We start from the raw sequence: 23263 nt of genomic DNA on the forward strand, positions 1-23263 counted from the left end.
TATTTTTCTGTGTTTAAGAACATTCTCAAATATCATTAGAAATGTAATACTCCAAGATATGTCCATACTTTTCCAAAATATTACTAAATAATTTTTGAGAGGCCACCGCTGCAGCATAGTGGGCTGAGCTTCCACCTGCGAAGCTGGTTCCCATTTGGGTGCCGGTTCTTGTCCCAGCTGTTCCTTTTCTGATCCAGCTCTCTGTTATGGCCTGGGAAAGCAGTAGAAGGTGGTCTAAGTGCTTGGTCCCTGCACCCACATGGGAGACACAGAAGAGGCTCCTGGCTTCTGGCTTCAGATAGGTCTAGCTCCAGCCATTGTGGTATTTGGGGAGTGAACCACCATATTGAAGACCTTTCTCTTTGTCTCCCCTCTCTGTCTGTAACTCTACATCTCAAATAAATAAATTTTTAAAAAATTAAAAATGTTTTGAAAGCTAGAGGAGTGACTTTGAGTAAAACTTTCAATTTTTCTTAGTAATTTCTCAGTTTCTCCTAGCTATTGAATGAATTCTTTAGTTTTTTGTTTTGTTTTGTTTTTCAGAAGTCTCACTGAAAGTAGGAAAGTTCAGATTCTGCTTTGGAATGAAGCTGTGATGATCTCAGCAAGTTATCATATAAAAACTGACCTTAGACTTATGGTTATATTCTAGGAATGGATCCAAGCCAGAAGTAGACTAAGCCTAAATAAACTCAAACTCAAACAGAATTCAGCTCAATCAGAAGTCAGTAGCTAATTGAATTCAGGTGATCAGTCCTAACTGATAAGTCTGTCTAACTTCACAAAAACCCAAATATCCACTTCATTTTAAGATAGTAATATCTGATATTTAAATAATTTTCTTCTTATCATTGGAATTCAGGTTCTGTACAAGATGGAATAGTTAATATCAGATTTCACTCCCATGATAACAAATGCAGAAATGGACAGTATATAGAAAACAAACAGCTTCAGGTTTAAGCACTAAAAAACACAAGGCTGCAATCCTTGAGAGGAGAAAAACACAAGTTGAGTCCAACTCTCAAGATTTTCAAATTGCTGACTTTCCTAACTGAAACTCAGAACAGTGGAGTCAAAGCAGAAAGGACTTTGGAAGAAAACAAGATTGGAGTTCAGGGCTACCACAGTGCCCAGGACAAGAACACCACGAAGAAAAAGCCCTACTACACTCTTTTGTAGAGTTTTTCCTTAACTGCCTTCCCAGTTCTTCAGATACAGCCATCTAAGTGAGCTCCTGGAGGCTTGGCATAGAATAGCTTCTGAGCTAGGAATCTCTGGATCTCTGGTTTAGTCAAAGTGCAAAGACCATGGTAAATGTGGGGCATCCTTTTCATATCATTTTAGCTCCATGCCCTAAGAAAATGGGAAAACCCTTCAAGAAACTTACAACTCAGGTCTAAGCAGAAAGCTAAAACAAATCCTATCTACTACAGACTAACACCAAACCTTAAAAGAATGTTATTTATCTGAAATTTAACTGCCTGCCATAATCAAACTCAGCGTTCTTGAGTTTATGCATGGATTGTTACACTTTGGTCTATGGGTTAGCTTCCTACTTCAGTGATTAGCTTTAATAAGAATGCAGTCATGACCATGTATTTACATAAATATGTGGCTAATTTACGTTCTAACAATAGACGGAAGTAGTTGTGACACAGTACAAATTCCAAATCGAAAATATTTGCCAGTGCTGAACCTGCGGCATAGCGGGTAAAACTGCTGCCTGCAGTGCCCGCATCTCATATGGGCGCTGGTTTGAGACCTGACTGCTCCACTTCCGATCCAGCTCTCCACTATGGTCTGGGAAAACAGTAGAAGGTGGCCCAAGTCCTTGGGCCCCTGCAATCGCGTAGGAAGACCTGGAGGAAGCTCCTGGCTTTGGATAGGCACAGCTCTGGCCATTGTGGCCAGTTTAGGGAGCGGATGGAAGACATCTCTCTCTCTATGTCTCTCCTTCTCTCTGTGTAACTCTGACTTACAAATAAATAAATAAATCTTTTAAAAAATATATTTGCCATCTGAATCAATAAGAAAAAGGTTGCCAATCATTGATTTGGAGTAATTCAATATAATTCAGTCTCTCTACAGTAGTAGTGAAAAGCATAATTTAAAAATTACCAGGTACACTCAAGATTGCTGGCTGGTTATCAAGAGATAAAACAATAATATTAACAAATATAGAGATGATACAATTACCAGAGGTAGCAGATAATAATTTCAGAATAACTAATATACCAATTAAAATTGAGAGACTATAGATAAAATGCATTCATTCTTTTTTTGTTTGTATGTTTTGTTTTTTTTAAACTTTTATTTAACAAATATAAATTTCTAAAGTACAGCTTATGGATTACAGTGGCTTTTTCTCCCCCATAACTTCCCTCCCACCCGCAACCTTCCCATCTCCTGCTCCCTCTCCCATTCCATTCACATCAAGATTCATTTTCAATTATCTTTATATACAGAAGATCAATTTAGCATATATTAAGTAAAGATTTCAACAACTTGCACCCACATAGAAACACAAAGTGTAAAGTACTGTTTGAGTACTAGTTATAGCATTAAATCACAATGTACAACACGTTAAGGACAGAGATCCTACATGAGGAGTAAGTGCACAGTGACTCCTGTTGTTGACTTAACAAGTTGACACTCTCGTTTATGGTATCAGTAATCACCCTAGGCTCTTGTCATGAGTTGCCAAGGCTATGGAAGCATTTTGAGTTCACCGACTCCGATCTTATTTAGACAAGGTCATAGTCAAAGTAGAAGTTCTCTCTTCCCTTCAGAAAAAAGTACCTCCTTCTTTGATGGTCCATTCTTTCCACTAGGATCTCACTCACAGAGATCTTTCATTTAGGTTTTCTTTTTTTTTTCTTTTCTTTTTCCAGAGTGTCTTGGCTTTCCATGCCTAAAATACTCTCATGGGCTCTTCAGCCCTGATGAACATAGGCACAAAAATCCTCAATAAAATTCTGGCCAATAGAATGCAACAGCACATCAGAAAGATCATCCACCCAGACCTAAACACATTCATTCTTAAAGACACCATTTACAAGGCTGGTGTTATAGCATAGCAGGTTAAGCTGCCAGCTGTGAAACTTGCATCACGTATGAGCACCAGTTCAAGTCTGGCTGCTCCACTTCCAATCCACTTCCCTGCTGAAGGCCAGGGAAATCAACAGAAAATGGTCCAGGTCCTTGGGCCCCTGTACCCATGTAAGAGACCTGGAAGAAGCTTCTGACTCCTGATTTTGGCCTGGCCCAATCCCTGCCATTGTAGCCATTTGAGGAGTAAATCAGCAGATGGAAGATCTTTCTCTGTCTCTCTCTATCTCTATAACTCTGCCTTTCAAATAAATAAATAAAATCTTAAAAATAGATATCCTTTACTTATCTTCCCTCATGTAGAGTTAATCAACTTGGCAGGAAGCCCTAACTCTTTAATCAAAATTAACCAAATGATGGCAATATTCTATTTTAGACTCAACTAAATGATTATCAAGCAATAAGCTGTGGACTTAGGTATTTTGGAAGATGAAAATCAAAATTAAGCTAAAAAAAGATGTAGAATACTGTTTTATCCCATCTTCTTGCTTTACATCAAAATTTGTGTCATGCTCAATCCTAAAAAATAAAAAAAAAGCCAAACAAACAAGCAAACTTTTAGTGAAATACAAAGTTAATTTGCAAGAAGAAAGAAAAGGGAAGTGAACTCAGGGCTTTGGACAGTGTCCATATTACAGCATGTAAAAACAAATCATAAGATTGATAGCACAATGTAGCTTTAAAGTCTTTTTCTAGATTAGAATTCAAATGTTGTAATCAGTAAGCCAATAACAAAATTTTGAAGTATAAAGCAAAATTCTGTCAAAGGTCTAGGTTTCCTACACCTTACAGAACTGGGAGTGCAGCATTGGCAAGAGGAGAGCTAAGGCGACAGGCATCACTCTGTCCAGACAAGGCATCTCTGGGAAACTTTATGGGGAGTGTAGAAGGGGCAAGCAGCTCTTAGGGGAGGTAAAATATTGACATGGTCATGCTGTGATACTTCATCAGAAATAGACACAAATTGTCATGTGTCTGCCTGCTCATAACACTTGCATTACTTTTCCATACTTTAGTTACCTATTTTAAGCCTAAAAATTACAAAATGGCGATGAAAACATAGAACTTGGATGTAAGTAATGTTTACAGGCATAGACACTAGAGAGGATCAGCCTGAGCTTGGTCAAATCCTGATTTCATCACTTGTTAGCTGTATAAACTTGAGCCAATAGTATAATTGTAAAGATAATGAAATGTACTGCATTATGTTGTTGTTAAGAGTCATGTGAGTAAATAAAGGCAAACCACATAGAATATGGTAAGAACATGTAAATTTTAAACATCAAGCAACAAGAAAGGCAGGAAGTCCTGTTACACAACAGTTTTAAAGGGATTTCTCTGTTGAGTAGTAAAATATGAGTCAATCCAAGTCATAATAAAATATGGTTTTGCAAAATATTTTAAAGAATCTTCAAAGTTTAGTGGTTCAGAGCAAGTGAAATACACCCTTTGAAAGGCTAATTAGAGGGAGGAATTGACCATGCAATTAGAATGATTATTGCTCTTTAGGGAGAAGTGTATAATTCCTCTTTTTTTCTTGATCAGGAAGGCAGAGCAGACATACTGGCAAGGAGAGCCCATATTGTTTGTTCATTTCCTAAATGCCTGCAACTGTGCAGACTAAGACATGTTTGGAGCCAGGAGCTGGAAACTCAACCCAGGTCTGCCATGTGGGTGACAGGAACCTAGTACTTGAGTGATTACTGCTGTTTTCCAGGATCTGCCGCTGTGGGAAACAGGACTTAGGAACTGGAGCTGGGAATTGAACTCAAGCACTTTAATGTGGCATGTGGGCATCTTAACCATTAAACATCTACTCTGGCATTCTCTGAGTTTATATAACAAGATAGTAAGTCGGGCACAGAAAGTTAAATACTGTAGGCTCTCCTTTATAGGGGGAATCTAAAATTCTCCATCTTATAAGAAGAAAGTAGAAGGGTATTTGCTGGAGGCTGGGGCTAGAGGGGAAAAATGGTGAAAGGAGAGATGTTCGAATGGTTCAAAGTTCCAGTTAGATTAGAAGAATAATTTTAGCTGTCTGTTGTTCTGTGTGATGACCACAATTAGTCATAATGGATTGCAAATTTCTAAACTGCTTAAACAACAGATTTTTAATGCCCTTACCATAAAAAGAATGCCTGTGAAGTGATGGATATGTTAATTAGCTTGCACAGTATTTGTTCAACATATAGGGAACATCACAATGTACCCCATAAATATATATAATTATTCATTGCCAATAACAAATTAACACAAAATTATGTTTCAGTTGCAAGAAATAATATGAAGCTATTTGCTTCTCTGTAAGGCCAATACCATATACACCATATTGCAGGTGATTAAATAAACTGACCAATACAATGGGAATAGGAAATTCAGCAGGGGTTGCTTTTGTGGCTATGGTACATTATTTTTTTAAGAGGCAGAGTGGACAGTGAGAGAGAGAAAGAGAGAGAGAAAGCTCTTCCTTTGCCGTTGGTTCACCCTCCAATGGCCACCGCGGCCAGCGCGCTGCTGCAGGTGCACCACGCTGATCCGATGGCAGGAGCCAGGTGCTTCTCCTGGTCTCCCATGGGGTGCAGGGCCCAAGCACTTGGGCCATCCTCCATTGCACTCCCTGGCCACAGCAGAGAGCTGGCCTGGAAGAAGGGCAACCGGGACAAAATCCGGCACCCCAACCGGGACTAGAACCCGGTGTGCCGGCGCCGCAAGGTGGAGGATTAGCCTAGTGAGCTGTGGCACCGGCTTATGGTACATTATTAACCTTACTTATAGACATATAGACATTTTTAAGCCTATAAATATGGAGTTGCAGTGGGTGTGCATCAAACAGCAAGGCTAGATATAAGATTTGAAAGAGATGCAAAGATTTAGTAACTTATCATATAATACAAGAAGTTGAGAATGTTTCTTACTGTGAAGTAAGAAAAATATGTCAAGATCTTGAGACTTAAAACTATGGAATTTGCAGTATTTTTACTATTTTTTTTTTCAAATTTATACCTTCCCCTATCCATACACCCATCTGTCAATTGCATTATATTTCTTCCACTCTTTTTCTTTTCCTCAAATAATTAACTGAAGCTGGAAATACTTCATAAAATCAAAAATTTCTTTACTATTTTTCTCTAGTAAATTCTCAAGGAAGTATTTTGAATACATGAATGTTTTTATCAATTAACTGTAGGATAATTAAGATCATAAAGTTTGAGAGAAGAGGACTTCCGGTGTCATCTGGATAAAAAGATTAATAAAATTGTGATAATACACCTCAAGGGAAGAGAATGGGTGAAAACAACAGAGAATTAGGGTCAGCCGTGATTAGTGAGAAACAGCACTAAGCATAAGCCTTCTTTCACTGCCATCTTAGAAGTAGTTTAAGAACCAGGCTACCAAATGGCAAAACAAACAATGAAAGGAAAGTATTAGGGAAAGACAGGTTGATTAATTTAGTTAAAACTGATATAAGGATTCATATTCACACAGATTTCTAATTGCCTCACTGCAGTATGATTGGTTGCGATCAAAAAGACAAATGATAGCTACTGTTAGCATGAATGTGGGAAAAAAGGGAACCCTAGTACTCTATTGGTGGGGATGTACATAGTACAGCCATTTTGGAAAATAGTATGGAGCTTTCTCAGAAAAGCTAAAAGTAGAGATTCTGTATGATCCAGCAATTCCCAAGTGTATATCCAAGGGAAATGAAACCTATTTGTTACCCATCTGAATGCCCATATTTATTGCAGCACTATTCATAATAGCAGAAAGACGTGGACACAACGTAAGTGTCCTTCCAAAGATGAATGAGTAAAGAAAATAAGGTACATATACACAATGAGATATCACTCCATCATAAAAGGATGAAATTTTGTTATTTGCAATAACATGTGTGGGATTGGAGGTCATTATGCTAAGTGAAAAAAAAAAGTCAATGCAGAAAGACAAGTACCACATGATGTCACTGATATGTGGCATCTTAAAAATAGGTGATCTCATAGGATTTAAAAATACAGTGGTGGTTACCAGAGACTGGGAAGGGAAGTTGGAAGGAAGGTATGTGGCAAGGTTGACAGGTAGGAGTAGGAAGTTTTTGGCATTCTGCTACACATTCTGGTGACTAAAGGTATTATTCATATGCTATTTATTTATTTTTAAAAATATTTATTTATTTGAAAGGCAGAGGCAGAGAGAGGTCATCCATCCACTGGTTCACTCCCCAAATGGCTGCAATGGCTGTAATGGCTGATCTTAAGCCAGGAGCTTGGAGTTTCTTCCAGTCTCCAATGTTGAGTACAGGCACTCAAGCACTTGGGCCATCTTTCACTGCTTTCCCAGGCCATAAGCAAAGAGCTGGATGGGAAATGGAGTAGCTAGAACAGGTACTGGTGCCCCTTTGCAATGCCTGAACTGCAGGCTACCCACTATGCCAAAGCTCTGGCCCCCATTTCTCTATTTAACAAAACTCTAGAAGATAGAATTTTGGATGTACTTACATTAAAGAAATGCTAAATTCTTGAAAGGAAAATATATTTACTGTTATTTAATATTACCTAATATATAAATGGAACAAGATATCATATACAAAAATGTGTGCATTTTTTATATATCTGTTAATTTAAAAAAGGAAAAGAAAAGTATACAACATTTTATACATTGTGTTTTAGAAGCTAGTTTGACTTTTAAGAGTACATTTTGATGCATTTTGGACAGAACATTTGAGTGAATGGTAAGGATAAATGGATGGTAAGGAATTGGAAAGAGTGGGAAGATAACTAACTTCAAGGTAATTTTTAAATTTAAAAATTCTAAAAATTCTACAATTAACATTTTTACAAAGAATCTTTCATTTTAGTGCTCTCAAAATGGATTCTTTCCCTAAATATTTGAGGTATGATAAAAGGCAATTTGGTTCTTAATAATTTGGTGAATATCTGGGTTTTATTATCATTTTCATTCACTATTATAGATTGGGATAATATATTTCTATTTTATAAGAACCAACTGCACCTGCTGCCTTGAATTGCATTTCATATGATGTTGATTTCAATAATGTATGTCATTCATTCCATTCTGTTCGAAACAAAAATAAAAACAAAAATCCAGGAAGCTAGATATAATTGTTTTGTAAATGTAAGAAAATTACACAAGTTCCAAATAACTCTACTTACAGAGATCTTTGAAGGTCTTGTTTATGTATTATTCATCTTCAGGGGCTATAGGAAATTTATCAGTCATTCAATGCCTTCTCCACCAGGTCTCTCTTGGTTTTCCTTTATCACCACCGAAATGTGATGAGCACAGATGAGCGCTGTATCTTTAGAGGGATAATTACAGTTTAAAAAGGATGTGAATAACTGTAATTCTGAGTTAATAATATGAAATATTCATTAACATCACTAGTCTACATATGCCAGTACAACCAAATACATATAACATTAAAATAGCTAGTTGGTTAACTGACAGTACTTACAAAGGTACATGTAAGGAGCTAGAAGAATATTTATGTTATCTAATTTAATTCTGATTTCTGGTCCTCACTTATGAGCCACGTTTATTATTCTTATTTTACAAATGAGAGGATAATGCTTTATCCTTAGTTGTGTTGCTATCAAAGGATAGAATTCAGATGAGAATCACTACAAAATAATTAGTTCTCTCCCATATGTATTTGGTTATTGGCACATATGAAAATTACAATTATCTCAATACTTAACCTGAAGTACGTGTGTGTTTTATTTAGTTATGGAATATCAAGTTTTTTGCTGTTTTTTATTACTTCTATGAAAAACAATAGACAAGTGACTTTGTTGTCAATTATTTAACAAATCTGCTATAGTAATTTTAATCAATTTTCTCTAAATGCTCATTTTATTTACTTAACACTACTTATATTACCATTACCTCTCCATCTCAAATAATTTCCTTTGCTTCATCACTTGATTGATGGCTTTAATTAACTAATACTTTTGTGCAGGAAGACCACTGGGGGCATTGTAGTACAATGGGTTAAGAAACACCAGTTTGAGTTCCAGGTATTCCACTTTCCAATCCAACTCCTTGCTATTGCTCCGGGGAAAAAAGCACTTAGATGGCCCCTGCCACCCATGTGAGAGCCTTGAATGGAGTTCTAGCTTCCTGCATGACCCAGTCCTAGCTGTTGTGGGCATTTTAGGAGTTAATCAACAGACAGAACATACCTCTCTATTTTTCTCTCTTTCAGGCACTCTGCTTTCCAGGTAAATAAATGAAATTTTAAAATATTAATTTTTTTTTTCAGAAATACATCTCATTTGCCATGTGCAAAATCATTTCCTAACATCAGACTCATCATCTAGTGTTTTGAAAAATAATGATTTCCAGGGTAATAACAACTCTTTTTCAAGAAGTCATAAAGATGGGCTGGTGTCATGGGAAAGCAGGTTATGCTGCTTCCTGCAATACTGGCATCCTGTATGAGCATTGATTCGAATCCCAGAGTTCCCCTTCCAATCCAGCTTTCTGCTAAGGCATCTAGCTAGGAAAGCAATATTTAGTCTCCTGAGCACATGTGAACTCATCTACTGATTTTCTAAGAGAGCCAGCAGTACCCTGCACACTCTCAAGAAGCCACCAAGTCCCCACAGTCTCAGCACACAAGGCTCCCATAGTCACTGGGAGAAGAGGCTCTTCTCTGCCCTGTCAGCCTATTAGGTCTACAAACAGGAAGTTTTTCCTGAACCATCTCCAGCTAGGCGGCTTGAGCCCCAGAGCCTGTGGTATGTTGGGACTTTGAGAGTGCCTCACAGTCCTGCGTAGATGCCCAGCCCCCACTCAATCCTCCCAGCCAGGCTCACAGTCAGCGGAGACTGTGGATTTTCCCTCTTCTAGAATATTGTATCACACACATACTCAAGAGCCACTGGCCAAAAATGTTGCCCTCTTCCTGGAGCTGATCTCAGTTTTGCTGAGAAGACAGCATCCTATCTTACTCAGTTGTTGTGCACATGCACAAAGGCTTCTGCCACTACTGCCCAAGCCCATTATGGCATCTACCCTCTCTCTGCTGAGCGACAGGTGCTGAAGTGGGGAGGATGGGGTGAGAGAAACATGCCCCTTTTACTTCCACTGGGTTCACAGTTAACCGTTAGCCCTTAGCTCCAGACTGGACTCACACCACACTTTTCCTTTGGCTATATCGCCATGAGTTTCTGCAGTCTGATCTCCCTTCCATCTCTAAGTTGCTGCAGTCATTTGTTGTATACATGTTTGTGCTTCATGTCCACACCTTCTACAGTTATTCATGGCGTCCTCTTCCTTCTGTAGGATTTCCATCCACTGCCGTATTTTCTCTAATTCTTCCCTGCACTTCTTACACTTTTATTATTTCTTTTTTTACTGTGTATCCCTAGCCAGCACAGTATGTCTTTCCCTATTCTGCCATCTAGGAATCCCCAAAATACCAACACTTAGATAAATTTATTTCTTCCATTGCTATGTTTTGGCATACCATTACTATTATAGATTGCACTTCTTTGGGGGATAATATTAAAGATTTCTTCTATAAATTCACCAGTCATTAGCCTTAGTGTGTATCCAAGAGTTCTCTATTTTATCTTATTTTTGAAGATTTATTTGTTTATTTGACAGGCAGAGTGTCAGAGAGAGATGGAGAGTGAGAGATCTTCTATCCACTAGTTCACTCACAAATAATGGCAACAGCAGAATCTGGTCTGGGCTGATGCTAGGAGCCTGGAAATATGACTTGATCTTCTATAGGCGTGGAAGTGACCCAAGTAGTTGGGCTGTCCTCTGCTGTCTTCTCAGGTGCATTAGCAGGTTGCTAGATCAGAAGCAGAACAGTTTGGGCTTGGATCAGTATTCCTCTATGGGATGCCGAAATTCTAAGTAATGGCTTAACTTTGTGTGCCCACAACACTGGCCCCATGTCTCATTTTAAAGACATTTTTGGGAGTCAAATTTGTGGTGCAGGGGTTCAACCACCTATGCAATGCTGGCATCTCATATGAACTCTAGAAAGGCAGTGGATGATAATCCAAGAGCTTGGGACCCTGCCAACCATGTAAGAGACACTGATGGAGTTCTAGGCTCCTGGATTTGGCCTGGCTCAGCCCTAGCCATTGCAGCTATTTGGGGAATGAACTAGCAGATGGAGGATCGCTCGCTCGCTCTCTCTCTCTCTCTCTGTCTCCCTCCCTCTCTCCCTCTCTCCCTCTTTCCTCTCTACATAACTCTGCCTTTTAAAACATTTATAATCTTTAAAAATAACCATTTTTTTCTGTTTCATTGATTTATAGGATATTCTAGGTATGACCATATAAGATACATGTCACTTAAATATCTTCTCCCAGTAGATGACTGAACTTTTCATTTTCTTAAATCTTGCATTATCTTTCAATGACGTTCTTAATTCTACAGTAAGTCTTTAATGTCCATTTCTTAGAGAAAATGTTACTGAGCTAAATTTCATGATTAGAATATTATGTTTCTTTGAGAATGTTTAAAATATGATAAATTTGTAATTACATTAGCATACATAGTATATTACTGATGTCTATTCATATTTTCCATGTTTACTGATTTTGCAGTGAAATCTTTGTTGCAATTCAAGTAATTGAATATATGTATAAGTTTGTTTCACAATTCTGTTCTGTACTATTGATATATATCTATATATTTGACCAATAAAATACTGTCTTCACTAATGTCCTTTTAGAAAAGCTTGATATACTTTAGCATAAATTCATTTCTTAGGTTAGCAATTCTATATCATCAATTTTCTATACCAATTTTAAAGTCTGGCTGACATTTTCCGCAAACCATTCCTATTAGCAATTTGATTAGGAAGGCACTCAATCTATATACCACCTTTGGGAAAACAAATTTGTTGACAATATTAAGTCTTAATGATGCCAGCACAGCATATCCCTTCATTAATTCTTTACTTTCTCTTATTGATATTTTCTACTTTTCACTGAGTTGATCTTGTATAATCTTCAGTATTTATTACTAGGCATTTTCTATTGCTTGATATCCTTATAAGGCTATTTTTAAAATTTATCTGAAGTATTTTTCTTGTATATAAAAATATATAAACTTTTTTTCATATTTGAGTATTTGGCATCTTCCTAAATTCATGTATTTGTAATATTTTTAAAGTTTATATAACATTTCCTTACTACACAAAACATTGTTCCTTCTTTAAATAATGAAGTTTATTTTCTCTTTTCCTACTCTCAGGCATTAATATGTGTTTTTCTGTTGAACTTAACTTCTCATTATAATGAAATATCCTTTTGACTCTCATAATATTATGTACTTAAAGTTCTGTTTTGTCTAATATTAATAACACAACATAGCCTTTTAGGAAGTTAGTATTACATACCTTTATGCCCTCTTATTTCCATCCCACAGATCTTCTTATTTCACATGTTTTCTTATAAACAGCATATATATCTGACTTACATATAATCCAGCTGGCAATATTCTTTTTATCAGGTGCACACATGATACATATTCCATAAAAACATTATTTCAAATTTTGATTTTGGTATTTTCCTGGTTTAGCAACATGCAGTATCATACTCTTTCATGATGCTGGGCAGTAACAGTGTCACAGTTCCTGGTCATCTATGCTACCATGAAGGTAAACAATTGACATTCTACTATGTAATATATTGTTAAGCTATCATATTTGGTAATGTGGTATACTACACCCATTTTGACTTGTGAATTTCTTTTTTTAATTGCTCCTTTATTTGAATGGCAGATTTACAGAAATAAAGAGAGGGAGAGACAGAGAAAGAGATGTCTTATCCATTGGCTCACTCCCCAAATGGCCATAATGGATGGGTCTAAACAAGGCCAAAGCCAGGAATCTGGAACTCCATTGTGGTCTCCTACCTTGGTTGCAGGGGCCCAAGTAGTTGGGCCATATTCTACTGCCTTACTAGATGTGTTAGAAGGGAGTTAGCTCAGAAGTGGAACAGTTGGGTCTGGCATGGAAACTCATAAGGAATACTGACATCACAAGTATTGGCTTAACTCACAGATTAGATTCTTAAATTATAATAAGTTTATTGGAATGTAACCCAATAGTAAGTCAAGGAGTATTTGTATATAATGAAATACTATTCAGCCTTAAAAAATAAAATCCTGTCATTTGCCCAGAACAATGGACCTGGAGGAAATTATGTTAAACCAGACACAAAGAGACAAACACCACCTGTTCTCACATGTGCAATGGACAAAGCTTATAAACTCTTTGAAATAGAGAATAGGATAGTGGTTTTCAGGGACTTGAGGGTAGGTAGTGGTTGTTTGTCATAGGTGATATTTGTCAAAGGGTAAAAATTTCAGGTGGACAGGATGAACATATTCTTTTTTTTAAAAGATTTTTATTTCTTTATTTGAGAGGTAGAGTCACAGTCAGTGAGAGGGAGAGACACAAAGGTCTTCCTTCCATTGGTTCACTCCACAAATGGCCACAGCAGCCAGAGCTGCGCTGATCCAAAGCCAGGAGCCAGGTGCTTCTTCCTGGTCTCCCATGCAGGTGCAGTGCAGGGGCCCAAGCACTTGGGCCATCTTCTGTTGCCCTCTCAGGCCACAGTAGAGTGCTGGATTGGAAGAGGGGCAGCCGGACTAAAACCAATGCCAATATGTGATGCCAGTGTCACAGGCAGAGGATTAACCTACTGTGCCATGATGCTAGTCCCTGATGAACATATTCTAAAGCTTTATTATGCAACATAGTGACTATAGTTAGTAATATTTAGAGTAAACTTGAAAATTACAGAGTAGAAATTAAATGTTCTCACTTCACACACAGAAAAGATAGTTATGTGAATTGATGGATATAATAATTAGCTTGATTTGGGAAATTATTACTTAATGCATGCACATATCAAAATAAACCATACCCTAAATATAAAACTTATAATCAATGTTAGCTCAAGAAAGAAAAAAGTAAACTAAAATTCATAGAGGGCCAAGACTGTGGTATAGCAGGTTATGTTGTTGCCTATGATGCTGACATCTCATACAAGCACCAGTTGAAGTCTTGGCTGCTCTGCTTCCAATCCAACTTTCTGCTAACGTACCTGAGAAAGCAGAGGAAGATAGTCCAAGTTACTTGGGTCTCTATCACAAAGTTGGAGACCTGGATGGAGTTCATCTTCCTGGCTGTGGACTGGCCCTGCCTAGGCTGTTGTGGCCATTTGGGAAATAAACCAGTGGATAGAAGAGCTGTCTTTCTCTCTGTCTCTCATTATTTTAATGTAATTGTCTTACATTCTCTTACTGTAATTCTACCTTTCAAATAAAAAAGTAAATCTTTAAAAAAGATAATGCTTCTTAGTAGTCCTGTAGAATAGCTTTGAATAGACACGTCAATATTCAGTTATATTTTTGTTATTTGAATCAGATCACTTAGGTAATTTGAACATGCCTGAGAAGACTTAAGATTACAACTACTCCAACAATATGTAATCTATAGAATAATCTAATCATCTCTACTTTCCATATTATTTCCATAATATTTTTAAGTCAGCCATATGAAATATAAATATTTTCTTTTTTAAGGATATTTTAGTGACTGCTTTTGTTAATATTTTAGGCATTTCTACCCCAATTCAACATCATTTATTTTAATTTGAACATAGTACAAGAAGCATTGTTTGACTCAATAATTAAAAAGTATTAGCATACAAATAATACATTGGATAAATTGCTATAGTTAATATTCAAATGTAGACAATTTATGTGTTGCTTAAAAAAATTGGTGGTTGGTAGTATGATTGCTACACAAAGGGATGATTTTATTATAGCCCAAATCACAGTGACTGAAATTTGATGCATTGTTTTGGTAATCATCATGATCTTGCCAACAGCAATAATTTAAAAATATTTGCCTTCTTCACTCATTCATCAGAATATGATGCTATTGCCTACTTCATATGTTCTCATACAGATCATTTTAGTCTTCATTTGTAGTTTCAATATTCTTATTTATTTTACATTTCAGAACCTTTGGAGAACATCCAGTCCATCGCAAGTATACTATTATGTGAAATTTTAGAATACATTGCGATCTAGAAATAGTTTAATAAAATGTTTTTGTATTAATGTGAAATAATTTGGAGCATTCTATCAATCAACCTCTTATATTTTAAATTCTTTTTAAAAAATACTATATATGTGCAGTCGTATATAACACATCAACAGCTGGATTCTAAAATAAAAATACTCAATGTTTGATGATTTTAGTATGACCCATATATAACTCTAGATTTCCAGTATAGTAGTAAAATAGAATTAAACACCAAAAAGCACCTCAATAAGAATTATTTCTAAGTAATTATTTTGTCATTATTAATTTGCTTTTTGTGAGTTCCTCTAATTATCATAAAGAGCGAAACTAAGATTTTTTTTAATTAATAAGGAAGCTAAGGATTTAAAAGTAATTCATGGGGCTCATCTCTGTGGCATCTCAGGTTAAGCCTCCGCCTGTGACACTGGCATCACATTTGGCACTGGTCTGATTCCTGGATGCTCCACTTCTTATCCAGATTCCTACTAGTGTTGTGAGAAAGCAGCAGAAGGTGGCCCAAGGTACCTGCAACCACGGAGGAGACCTGAAAGAAGCTCCTGGCTTCTGTCTTCAGATTGGTCCAGCATTAGCTAATGCAGCCATTTGGAGAGTGAATCAGTGGATGGAAGACCTTTCTCTCTATCTTTCCCTTTCTCTGTCTGTAACTCTTCCTCTCAAATATATAAGTAAATCTTTACACCAATTGTACCACTGGGCCTCCATTAAATAAATCTTTAAAAAATAAAAATGTAATCCATGTAGTGTAGAATTAAGATGTTTATAGAAAACAAAACAAAGAATTAATTTATTTATTTATTTATATATTTTTTAAATTTTTTAAAATTTAAGAAATAAAAATTTTATAAGTATAACTTTAGGACTGTAGCTATTCTTCCTACCATACCCACCCTCCCTCCCCTCCTCCACCTTCTTCTTCTCTTGCCAGTCCCATTCTCCATTAAGATTCATTTTCATTTAACTTTGTACACAGAAGACTAACTCTATACTAAGTAAGGATTTCAACAATTTGCATACACACACACACACACACACAAAACACAGCTGGACCAGGAAGCCTTAAGGGATGATTCTGAGGTCAGTGTGTTACGTAAAGCAATTGTCATTCTATAAGTCTGCTGTGTGGACTGTTTCCCACGCTGGAACATTCTTTCCTTTTTAATTCTATTATTATAACTAGACACTTGATCCTATTTATATGTTCACTTTAACACTTAGTATGTTCACTTTAACAATTAAAATGGCATTTTTACCATCAAACTTAATGGGATTTGGAGTCCCATGACAAGTTTTTAAACTGTACCCTTAGTAGTAAGTCCTTAGGAATGTATGCAGAACCATATACTTTACAGTTACAAACTTCCTCTTTCCTCTCTTATTTTTTACTGAGATATATTTTCAATTGATTTATACTCATATGATTAACTCCATGTTAAGCAAAGAGTTCAAAAAATACTATGAAGAAAAAAAAAGAAAACAAACAAACAAACAAAAAAACTGTTCCTCTACAGTCAAGACAAGGGCACCTTAAATCTTTCCTTCTCGAAATATCAATTTCACTTTTACAGATTTCATTTTAAGTGCTCTATTAGTTCTCACAGATCAGAGAGAACATATGTCATTTGCCTTTTGGGGACTGGCTTATTTCACTACATATGATGTTTATTTGCAGCTCAATTCATAATGTTGTACCTGAGCGAATGCAAACAGAGGAGCACCCACATTGATAAAATTTGATAGTCCTTTATTGACCACAGTGGAGAGCAGGCTCATGCCCTGAGGAACTCTTAACCCTGAAGCCCAAAGCAACAAGGTTTATAAAGAAAAAAAAAAAATCAGGAGGGGAATACCTGGTTTCTAGGATCAAACTGACCTAAGGCTTATGCGAAACAATTATCAATTACAATCTTGACAATAGACAAATTACAATCTCTTAACATTAATCCAGGTACAGCCTATCTGTTTTTAAGCTTGAACAATAAAGCTAGGGATTTATAGACTTTGCCAAGTGTGATGTAGTAGACTGCTATTGTCTGAGTGCTTTAGATCATAGTTTCAGACCAGAGCCTCATGCCGGGGGAGGGGGTGTTTTCTCAAGATGTAGTCTCAGGTGCTCCAAAATGCAGTCCCTACTGTCAAGGTGTTACTTCAATAGCTAAGACGTGGAATCAACCAAAATTCCCATCAACAGAAGACTGGATAAAGAAATTATGGGATATGTACATTATGGAATACTACACAGTGGTAAAAAAATTGAAATCCATCATTCTCAACAACATGATGGATCTAGAATTCATTGATGTAAAGTTTGATAAAGAAAGAAGAAGATCTAGAATAGTTTAAGAAAGTATGAAAGTAATTTTGTGGATGTTAGAGGAAAATAGGGTTGTTAAGTGAAGATATTAAATCATTTTCACACAGGTGATAAAGGTCTTTTGAAACACATTATAGACTTCTATATGGGTGATAAGGATTGCAGAACAAAAGATAGTTTTGTACCTGATTTATAGTGGAGCTAATGCCTGCCACTAGACCTAAGATCTCAGGAGATTTAACAAAAAATAAAATAATTAAAGATAGAATGAGAGGAAATATAAAGGAATAACTCATAGCTTTAAAAATCTAACTTTTTTTGGACTTTTTAAAATTTTTTAAACTTTTGTTTAATAAAAAAAGCACTGTAGTGGTTTGATGTTCTCCTGCCAACAGCAGCCCTGGCTTAGATCCCTTTCCAGGAACAGAATACCGAATGTCTCATTAGGTGATGGGGAATGAGTTGGGGGAAACAAAATATGTAGGAATCTGTATGTTTACCCGGAGCAAAAGAGAGATTGCCTGCCCCTTCCTGAAGTATAGCAGACTGGTGACGGTCAAATAAGCAGGCCATTGTCTGAAAAAGAAGGCAAGGGCTATCATAATGCTGGCTGTAAGACCATGCTGCACAGGGCATAAAGAATCTAATATAGGGCTGGATCACTTTTTTCTTGAATCAGTTAAGGTAGTTCCTTAGTTCCTAGTTGGAGGACTTGTGATTGCAGCAGGAGGCCTCAACCTCTCTGCATCGGTCTAGTCCTCCATCTGGGATTGGGGTTTTCATTGTTTACCTGTATAGAGTACACTTGTGAATAGACTCATGGGTGACAGGTAGCCTGTGGTAAAAGCAATATTTAAAAGACCCATTGCTTCAGTCTGGAGGATCAACACCTGAGGGTCCTATCAGGAATGCAGTCTTTTTTTAAACTTTTATTTAATAAATATAAATTTCTAAAGTACAACTTTTGGATTATAATGGCTTTTTCTCCCCATAACCACCCTCCCATATGCAACTATTCCATCTCTCGCTCCCTCTCCCATCCCATTCTTCATCAAGATTCATTTTCAATTATCTTTATATACAGAAGATCAATTTAGTACATATTGAGTAAAGATTTCATCAGTTTGCACCCACACAGAAACACAAAGTGTAAAGTACTGTTTGAGTACTAGTTATCCTGTTTATTCACATAGTACAACACATTAAGGACAGAGATCCTACATGGGGAGTAAGTGCACAGTGACTCCTGTTGTTGATTTAACAATTGGCACTCTTATTTATGACATCAGTAATCACCTGAGGCTCTTGTCATGAGCTGCCACGGTGAACAGAAGCCTCTTGAGTTCGCTAACTCCGATCTTATTTAGGCAAGGCCATAGTCAAAGTGGAAGTTCTCTCCTTCCTTCAGAGAAATGTACGTCCTTCTTTGATGGCCCCATTCTTTCCGCTGGGATCTCATTCACAGAGATCTTTCATTTAGGTCATATTTTTTTTTTTTTTGCCAGAGTGTCTTGGCTTTCCATGCCTGAAATACTCTCATGGATTTTTTAGCCGGATCCGAAGGCCTTAAGGACTGATTCTGAGGCCAGAGTGCTGTTTAGGACATTTGCCATTCTATGAGTCAGCTATATATCCCACTTCCCATGTTGGGTCGTTCTCTCCCTTTTTAATTCTATCAGTTAGTATTAGCAGACACTAGTCTTTTTATGTGATCCCTTTGACTCTTAGACCTATCAGGGTGATGAATTATGAACTGAAACTGATCACTTTAACTAGTGAGATGGCATTGGTACATGCCACCTTGATGGGATTGAATTGGAATCCCCTGGCATGTTTCTAACTCTACTGTTTGGGGCAAGTCCGATTGAGCATGTGCCAAACTGTTCATCTCCTGCCTCTCTTATTCCCACTCTTATATTTAACAGGGATCACTTTTCAGTTAAATTTAAACATCTAAGAATAATTTTGTGTTAATTAAAGAGTTCAACCAATAGTATTAAGTAGAACAAAAAAATTACTAAAAGGGATAAAGTATTAAGTTGTTCCTCAACAGTCAGGACAAGGGCTGATCAAGTCATTGTTTTTCATAGTGTCCATTTCACTTTAACAGGTTTCCTTTTTGGTGCTTGGTTAGTTGTCACCAATTAGGAAGAACATATGATATTTGTCCCTTTGGGACTGTCTTAATTCACTCAGCATGGTGTTTTCCAGATTCCTCCATTTTGTTGCAAATGACCAGATTTCATTTTTATTACTGCTGTATTGTATTCTATAGAGTACATATCCCATAAAAATTATCTGTACTGGGGTCAGTTTTGTGGCACAGAAGGGTAAGCTGTCACCTGAAATGTGGGCATCCTATATGGGCGCTGGTTTCTGTACTGGATGCTGTACTCCTTTTTTTAAAGATTTATTTATTTACTTGAAAGTCAGAGTTACACAGAAAGAGGAGAGGCAGAGAGAGAGAGAGAGGTCTTCTATCCAATGGTTCACTTCCCAATTGGCCACAAGGGCCTGAGCTGTGCCGATCTGAAACCAGGAGCCAGGAGCTTCTTCCAGGTCTCCCATGTGGGTGCAGGAGCCCAAGGACTTGGGCCATCTTCCACTTCCTTCCCAGGCCATAGCAGAAAGCTGGATCAGAAGTGGAGCAGCCAGGTCTTGAACCAGTATCCATATGGGATGTCGGTGTTTCAGGCTAGGGCGTTAAACCACTGCACCACAGTGCCGGCCCCCGGATGCTGTACTGACCCAGCTCCAGCCAATATACCTGGGAATGCATCAGAAGTGTCCACTTGGCCCAAGTTCTTGCACTTCTGTCACTCCGATAGGAGACCAGGATGGAATCCCTGGCCCCTGGCTTCAGCTTGGTGCAGTCCTAGCTGTTATGGTCATTTTAGGTGTGAATCAGCAGATGGAAAACTTTTCTGTATGCTCCTCTCTCTGTAATTCTACCTTTCAGATAAAAATGAAGAAATCTTTAAAAACATTGTCATTAAAAATTACTCCAATGAAAATTAACATTCATAGATGGACATAGTTAGACTCTTAAGACAAATTTTACAAGAATATAAAATCAAAAGTTTTTATATACAATGTCAATATATAAATTTTGACATAATACATGCTGTTGTAAAACTATTTGGGAAAGTTGTTGAACAAAACCCAGGAAGGGGAAAAATTGAGCAAATATTTTAATTGATTTTTTCTACATTTTGGCTCCCTATACTAAGTTAAAATAGCCAATACAATGGTTATATAAATGGCAGAAAAAGTAGACAAAAACAAATGGACCCCTCCTGTAATGTAAAACATTTTCTTAGCCTAGATGAGGAAACCAACCTGAGCTAAATAGGGACTAAGACAATAAAAAAGACATTAAAAAAGATATCATTGATTGGTCAAGAGAAAGCAGGCACTGATGGCAAGGTTACCCAGAGGGTCACATCAGTGGAGCTGTCTGTGACCAGACTCAGCAGTACGGTAAAGACAAATAACTCCTCCCAGCAGGCAGTATTTATTCTCTGTCCCGTAAAAGTCACAACAAATTGGAGACATGAGAGATAAGAAGGCAGGATGAACTCACTCTACAAAAAACGCTTTTCTTGAATGAACTTGTACAAACTTTCCAGTGGGCACAAAATCCCTAGATCACACCCCTTCAGGAGCTTTTTTCTTCTGAAAAAGACCCCTCCCAGTTGCTTTGCTGGGGGCTCTCTCGTTTTCTCTCTGCTCTTTTCAATAGAAATCTTTTGGTACAAATGGCCTTCTCCATTTGTAAAGTTGTTTCATACTTCCTGGGTAAAGCAAGTTATTGGGCTCAAGTCAGCTGCAATATCTTAGTGCATTGTCCAGAACAGCTGTTAACAATGGAATTGGAATGAATAAAAGGGACAGAGATAATTTTTATATAATGTTATAAATTTCATAATGTAAATTGACTCTCCGATGGTAAAGAAGAGGGAGAAAGATCATTCTTATGAATTTCTGCACAAGCCGAGTATGATATTTGGGCCCAGGGATGCAAACAAGTGGTAAACAAGCCTCTATTACCTATAGTCTCCCAATTTTGATCCATATTCCCTCAAGTTTCAATCAATTTTCAATCAGTCACACTTTGAATTAAAAGTCTGGCCTATATCTTCAGAAATAAGTGAGTTTGATTGATAACTTTAGCATTTCTTATTATCCAATTTACTTACCTTTACTTACTTTTTTAGAGACTCAGTTTTTCCATCTCTATCATGAGTGGAATAAAGATTTCTATGAAGCTGTAAAAACTTAAGCATTTGTGAATCTCATTAGTATGGGATCATTTCTTCCTACAAAATTGAAAAAAAAAATACAAATTACATGTTCACACAAATTGCAAGAAGTTCAAGTCTTAAAAACTTTAATCTTCAGATATGTAATGCAATCATTAAATTTAATTTAATGGAAAATGATGACATGGTTTTGAACAGGCTACGATGAATAACAAGCAGTTAATATTAGCAGATTCTCATCACTAAGTGCCATTACTCAGAGATTATAAATACTTACCAGTGGAATAACTAAAAATAAGACAAATGTGTTTTCTGAAGGTGACTAGACAAACAAGTTATTCTAACTTGTCTCAACATTTAAGACTCTTTTCTGGGCCAGTGCAGTGGCACAGTAAGTTAAGCCTCTGCCTGTGGCTCTGGCATCTCATAAGGGTATCAGTTTGAGACCTGGCTGCTCCACTTCCAGCCCAGCTCTCCCCTAATGGACTGGGAAAACAGTGGGGATGGCCCAAATGCTCCTGGCTCCTAGCTTCAGAATGGCCCAGCTCTTGCCATCGCAGCCATTTGGGAAGTGAACCAGCAGATGGAAGACCTCGCGTTCTCTGCCCTTCTCTCTCTCTCTCTGTAACTCTGCCCGTCAAATAAATAATAAAAAAATCTTTTTTTTAAGAAAGAGTTCTTTTCCTCTACCAAGAGACAATTTGAATTAATCCTTTCCAGTGTGAAACACACTCCAAAAACACTGAAATTGTAGAACAGATTCTCTGTAAGCATTCCTAATGCCAGCTCTCTTACTCAGTATTAGCCTCATGTCAGCTGTAAATTAACTTCCAAACATATTTTCCTTGCATTTATGAAGCATTCTGCTAGTCTTAGAATATGTTACACTTAAGCTTATGTGTGACATAACAAATAATGCTCATAAAATTTCAGGTGGTTTGCAATTTTATGCATCTGATCCACATGCTTCAAAAACACAAAAAGACATGTTCAGCAAATATAATGCTTGAAATCTAGAATTACAATGACATTTCTTACATGCATTCGTGAACAGAAGAAGTAAATTATGTCATCTTGTAAAATATCTTTAAAATTAATTCAAAGAAGGTGATTCCATCTTATTTTATATTTATACATTATAAAACTATGCGACACCATGTGTAAAAATGGGACAATATCTCTGCTGTTTTAATCTACACCCTAGGGAAGGAACAGCTGTACACCCTGAATTTTGAATGCTAGAGTCTGCATTCTTTATCTTACACATTCATTTTTGCATCTAAATTTTCTTCTTTACTACTTGGTTTCTTCCAAATTCCACAAACGAATTAAAATATTATTTCTAGTCTAAGGAGGGATAAAACATAATATAATGAATTTTATAGGAGTATATCTAAGCCAAATGTTAGCAAAGAGTGAGTTCTCAGTCAGGAGGTGAGACTTTACATATATCAAATAGGAGGTCTTATTAGC

The 23263-nt window shown here is 36.9% G+C and overlaps 1 long non-coding RNA gene across 2 annotated transcripts in view; it reads right to left on the reverse strand.

The window, feature by feature from the left end:
* LOC127493946 (uncharacterized) overlaps positions 1–13015 on the reverse strand; it is a 35247-nt gene extending 22232 nt beyond the window's left edge. The window contains exons 1-2 of one of the 2 annotated variants that reach the window (XR_011388304.1): positions 12494–13015; positions 8280–8425 (exon numbers count right to left, since the gene is read on the reverse strand). This is a non-coding gene — a long non-coding RNA (uncharacterized lncRNA). Of the gene's footprint in view, positions 1–8279; positions 8426–10794; positions 10927–12493 lie in introns of those variants that run through there. The other variant, XR_007924541.2, reaches the window with a different exon arrangement.
* Between the last annotated feature and the right edge of the window lie 10248 nt (positions 13016–23263).

The sequence above is a fragment of the Oryctolagus cuniculus genome, chromosome 4 (genome assembly GCF_964237555.1).
Source record: "Oryctolagus cuniculus chromosome 4, mOryCun1.1, whole genome shotgun sequence".
In the NCBI taxonomy this organism is placed as follows: domain Eukaryota; kingdom Metazoa; phylum Chordata; class Mammalia; order Lagomorpha; family Leporidae; genus Oryctolagus; species Oryctolagus cuniculus.